Source organism: Pagrus pagrus, assembly GCF_965226575.1.
Source record: "Pagrus pagrus genome assembly, chromosome: 16".
NCBI classification, from domain to species: domain Eukaryota; kingdom Metazoa; phylum Chordata; class Actinopteri; order Spariformes; family Sparidae; genus Pagrus; species Pagrus pagrus.
The window spans coordinates 8,079,156-8,085,722 of record NC_140200.1 but is presented as its reverse complement, the minus strand read 5'-3'; positions in this window follow the sequence as shown (position 1 = coordinate 8,085,722).

Sequence of the window (6,567 nt, the reverse complement as noted above, 5' to 3'; positions counted from 1 at the left end):
GCTTTCAGAGACTCACCACCTGGCAAACAACTGATAGGGAAAGAAAAAGGAGCCGGCCCAAAAGAGCAAATGCAACAATAGATCGGGTCCAATGAAACAATACAGACAAGAAAAGAGGAGGGAGGAGGGAAAAGGGCAACAACGGGAAACAGATAAAAGCCAAAGTACACCAGGTGCATCGCCGCTGTTAAGAGGGGAGGGCAACTCAATTTCAGAATTTACATCTTATTCCCTCACAACCATCTCGGTTCATATTATCGTGCAGTTTCAGACATGAATATCACAGTTTATCTGTGTTATCCATGGAAAATCATAGTCTTGACTGATTGAACCCCTCAGAGAAATCCTTATGACCAGCAGAACTCAGGTCCTCGGTTTGAAGGACAGTCTTCCTGCTCATTTCTCGATACCCTCATCGTGACACCTACTTTCTATAGTCACATTTTACAAGGGTCTCTCCTCTTTTGCCTCCGGCTCTGACTGCTGTTTTACAGACTGCGCTATCCTAATGGAAATGCCGCATTCAGGCTCTGTAGCGGCGCTTCCCTGCAACCGACACAGACAGAGCTGCTTTTTTTAATGCGGTGGATTCATGTCTAATCAAAGTCTAATTACGATGGGGCACCTTTAATTTGGCACTGTGCTGGAAATACACGCGCTTATTAATTTAAAGATCAAAACCACGAGGCTGCCGTACGTGAAAATCCTTCCCTAAATCTCCCCAAAGCTCCAACACGGTACACTTGCAGGTAATGCCGATCACATTTAGTCTCTGCTCTCCTAACATAGTGGCTTCAAAGCCTTTCCTGGGAGGAGAGCTAACAGTATAATTAAATCTAGACAGACGATAGGAGAGCAAACGCCTGCTAAATGGCCATCTTATCTTCTCTGGCCTGACAAACTGTCAAACCCTCTCCTCCATTTGTACATAATAGGACGGTGGAGGCAATGACAACACAATGATAGGTAATTGTGAGGAGGTGGGAGCTTAGATGTGGAAAATGTCAGGAGCGACAAGTGAGGTGAGATCGATGGATGAAGTCCCGGTTTGTTTAAAGCAGTGAGAAGCAGGGAATATGAGGAAACTTTCTACATTGCCCGTCTTCACCAGAAAACTAACCGGACTGATCGTGCGTTAAAAACAATGTTTTCTCTTACAAAGGCAGAATAACGCTTCATGTTGTGCCTTTTTACCATCAAAGTTTTGTTTTGTTTCACCATAAAACTCATCTTTTGCTAGTAATGCAATCTGCAAAGCGATATCTATCGAAAGTTTGCTCACATTAGCTCACTGTAAGCTTGTTGCAGCAAACACCAGAGTGCATTAAATCGAGCAGTGATGTGTTTTATTGCTTCTGAACTCCCTTTTCATTAATAGCAGGAAATAGTTCCATAGATTTGCTTTACCGCCTCTGAACACCTATGGAACACCCACATGGGGGATTTCAATAAAGAGTTTCTTCTTTGTGGGTGTATACTGTATAGGCTGTGCTTGATTGATAGCTCCTTCACTCTCCTTTGTATCTCGGCCACATCCTTTGTGTTATTTATCCCCCATTTTTCTTGGCAATACGCCTTCCTGGCAGGTGCTTACAGCTCATATAACCCTGTTCATTCAAGTCAGGCGCCAGCCATCACCTGGCATTTTGTAAGAAACCGACTAAAGAAATCTCTCCACAGCTGCATGTTTCTCATGTCCAAGCTGTCATGTGCACCTTGTACTAAAGTCCTAATAAGTAATTTTTTCAACTTTATGGTTGTCATGTAATTCTCTGCAAAGCTCCTATGTCTTTAAAACTTTAACCAGCAATTTTCAGTTTTCCTATATTATCCATATTTATCTTAAAACAATAATAGTTTATCAGAAAATGTATATAAAAGCTGTATAATGTATGTATATAAAAGCTGTTTCTCTGTGTTAATGATAACTAAATGTATAAACTAGGGATGAATTTGGGCCAGGGGCGTAAAGGGGGTTGGGGGCACGACCCTACTTGCGGCCCCCTTGCCCGGTGCACACCCATCTTGAATGTGGATATGATGATGCTGTCGCAGCTGGCGATTAATCCCTCACGCCCATAATGTTTATGCTGCATGAGTAAATGAAACCTTAAACCAAACAGCAGTCATGTGCATACTGTACATACACAATTCACACCAAAAATACAACTCAGTCACAGTTAAAATCAGATTACAAATGATGCAGTTTCACCAGATTTCAGCCTGTCTGAGATTCCTAAGTGTGTTATCTGTCAGACCCTAAGAGCAAATATGTCCTAATGACGGTCTCACATTTATTTGGTGTATATTTCAGAAATGACAAACAAAAAGTATCATGTCTCCAAAATGCACCAGCAAAGTGTTGTTGTCAATAATGCACACTGTTGCGAAATCAAATTGCCTCTAGTTTGACCAATAGTGTGATTATTTGTATCCACAGCAGGAGCGAAGTGTCAAAATTCATCCCTCCATGTTAAATGCTAAATGAGAACACAGAGGTCTAAGAGAAACAGTATCATGTGTAGGGTATCCGAGCATCATCTGTGTCAATATCCCTGCTTGTGATGAGGGAAATTCCTCGCTGGGTAGCTGACTGAAGTTTAATTTTCTCTTACTCTTGTGATCAATAACATTCAAGTTCAATTCTGAGGCTGTTCTTTAAATAGTTATGTTATAAATAATAAACGCAGCATCTTCCGATAAATCCATCACAAACCCACATCTCGTTCAATTCCCGCCCATTCCGAGCACTGATATGGATAATTTAGTTTGCTGAATAGATGCAGATAGATAATGGTGCACTCACTCATCTCTGATCATGCCTAATGTCTTAATGGACACAACAATTCATCCACCGTATATTATCTTTCAAATCACATCTCAGAAATCAAAAACTATAAAACCTTCAGTGAATTCTGACAGTCCTGATGAGCACAGTGTGGTATTAATACTTGACATTAACACTTTGATAAAACTCAACTCTTGAGACAACTCCAGCTTGAAGAGACGAAATACGGAGCACCTGATGGACTGTCAGTGAGAAATCAACACTAATCAACAGTAAAAAATTGAAGACACACCAGCAGGATTCTTTTGACATTAAAGATTTACAGCAGCCTGTGGGGCCACTGCTTTGCTATAAAGCAGCATATGGTCTCAACAATATCTGAAAAATGCGTCAAAGTCCCGAACACACACACACACACACACACACACACACACACACTCGAGCGACCACGGAAAACACACACTCGCGGGCACGGCCGTGAGACCTTGGTTAATTATTCACATTGGTCAATAATGAGCCGCGAATCAATTTTTAATTGTGTTTGTCCCCTGTATTAATCAGACGATCGATTCCAGGCACGTCTCCGGTGCTCGGATGAGCCTCTGCAAGCAAAAGAGATCCTGGATGAGAAGAGAAGGAAGAGGGACGGAGGATAACGGACACAGCAGAGGGGAAAAGAAAGGCGGAGAGGAAGAGCAATATGGCAGCAACGTGTGACAAGATCTGACAGTTCATATACTGTTACCCCTGATCTTATTAGGTCAATGTGTGTGTGTGTGTGCGCACTTGCCAGCCTATCTAACAGTGGACCTTGGCATCGTAACATATTCACCAACAGGGGACTTGTGTGTGTGTGTGTAGGGTATTTTGAGGGGCTGTCCTGCTCCATTTCAGTCAACAAGCTGATAGAGTAATGGAGAGATGCTGACCTACCTACTGCACACTCTCTCTCTCTCTCTCTCTCTCTCTCTCTCACACACACACACACACACACACACACACACACAGACACGTCTTTCTCTTTTCATGTTCAATCGTCTTTTCCGATTTCTAATTTTAACCTACCCTCTCGCACACCTCTTTCGTCATCCCATTAGCCAATCAAAGAATCTTTTATCCTTCTGACTCATTATAATAATGTTGCTCACAACAGAAAACAACAGTGCACCTGTCTCACTCAGCGAGAGCTCATTTTACCATGACCGCCTGACAAATCGAAAAGAAAGAAATAACACGGGGAGAGCATGTAAAAAAAAAAAAAACAAAGCGGCAGAGTAAACTTTAGTGAAACTTCAAAAAGCCAAACCAAACAGCCGGGGACCTTGATAGGAAATGTCAAGCGGCTTTTAAGGCACAAAGACAAGCCATTAAAAGAGTTGGCGTGACACAGCGTTTTAATATTCCATCGAGCATGCACCTTTGGAAATGTCATTGCTGCATTTGAGCTTTGTGTGATAGAAAGGCAGCCGCTTGATTACAGTCATCATCCTTTCAGCCAGCCAAGACTTGAGAACGCATTTGCTAAAAATCTGCGTGGAAATGCACACACAGACACACACACAGACTTTTAGATACATGCTTCATAATCACATATTCACACATATCAGTGCATTACGGGCCATTGACATTATTCCACACTCTGAAAATATCACAGGCCTGTTGTTTTTGCTTTGATACTTCTGACTTGTGTCCACACACACACACACACACACACACACACACATGCTTTTAGGCTCTTGATCAGAAGACAAACAGCCAATGACAAACTAATAACACTTAAGTGTCTCCAAGGCAAAAGCACACTTTGACTCTCGTGATGGACAGTCCAAACATCGGTCTCAAAGATTAAAGGGATTGGCTTTCAAACGTGCAGAAGGACTCGAGTGGAGCAGAAAAACAATGCACTATAACAACGCTGTGAGTCTGCCTTCTGTGCTCGTAAAACCGTCTTTGCTCCATAAATTGACAATAAAAATGGCTGTTTACTTGGATTCTGTCTTCATATTTCCCCCAATCAGTGAAATCAGTGCACAAAATATGAGATACGAGACCTGTATTTGAATTTAGTTACTATGGCAATGAAGTGGGATGAGTAAATTGATGGCAACTTTTGCATTATTGTGTCCACTGCAGCGCTGATTGTGTAGGCGCGGGCTCAATCAGGTCGTAATCAGAAAAATAATCTTCATGTAGAAGCCCTAAGTGCTTGCAAACAGAGAGAGAAAGGAGGAAAAAAAGGAGGGCTTTCACTCTAATGCAAGGCTCTGCAGGTAAGTATGTCATTCATTAGCGAGCTTTTTATTGATTATTGGAGTATTGGAAAGAGCTTCACCACGTGAAAAAATGTGTTTTGTTAAGGGGGAATGAATTAACAAGCAGACAAACAGCCACAGATGTCAACTTAATTAGTCACGGGAGAGCTGCATTAATCTGGCTGAACTCAATTAGAGCTTTCAAACTTAATCGACGCCTTATTTGCCCAAGAAACCAAAACAAGCCACAGTCGATCTTTATTCAACAGTCTTTTCCTGAGACGGCACATTCTCATTTTCTACCAGTGTTGGCTTGGATTTGCGGGAACAGGCGGGAAAATTTGGTTTTGATCCCCTCATGTTTTAATCATTCGAGGTTAACACGCTTTGATTGGCTGCAGCTCCCTGAGGGACCGAGGCCGCGGCCCCGACCGATCGGGTGGGATGATTCTGTTTGAGCACATTTATTGACAGATGCTCAAGATTAAGTTTGAAATGTGAACATGCATTGATTTGTAGGGGGGTGTGTGTTACTTAATGTCTTAGCATGGAAGTCTGTAAGAGATGTAAGGAGTTAACACAAACAGATGCTTCGTCAGCAGCAGCACTAGACAGTAGGTGTACGCTTAATTCACATTATGAATTTTCTGGTGAGACAAATGTGCAGACAAAGGGATTCACAGTCCAAAAAAATAAAGCACTTGAACCATATTCTGTTTAAAAGCCAAACAGGACATGATGATTGTGCGAATTATTGCTTTTTAAACTTTTACCAAAAACGCTGCACTTAGCAATGTCGCAGTTCAAGCGCACAAAAACATTTATTCTGTTTACTCCTGGTCTTTGGAGTCAAACATTGACAAGCGGCTCAATAAAGCCATTAGTAATGTTTTCTAATGTGACTTGGGTTGTGGCTACTGTAGTGACTTGGGTTCATCAAAACTGTAGCGTTGTTTATTATGCATTCTCGTCTGAAAGGGAAAAACAACATGTCAAAAAAATCCTTCAAAATTGACCTCACACTCACTAAAAATCCTGTTTACGCTGACCTCTCATTAAAGATTCCCTCACGTCTCCAGCCCAACATGAAGTTATCACAACACTCATATTTAACAGCTGTGCAGCAGTGATGGCTGAAGGTCTGTCAGTCCTTCATCAGCAGTGATAACACACACCTTTCACAGTCCCCCTCGCCCCTCTTGCTTTATCACACAACCAGAGGGAATGAAGGATATCTGCTGCACTTAATTCTGCCTTACTGCAACACGATGTAACCTTCTGTAGAAAGATAGTTGATCGTTGAGTCTCTTTCCATCTCTTAAAGGTGCATTATGTAGTTTGGGGGTCAAACTTTTAATCAGAAGAAAAGCCTGATTTTTATGCCTGAACAAACTCTCTTCGATTTCATGACTGAATAAACAAACTGATCTTAAAGGACAACGCAATTTCATGCTGTTTTAACTTTGTTTATATGTGGCGGACCCTGCCACCTTTCTAGCTTCAAACAGTGTTCTGGGGACCTTACTT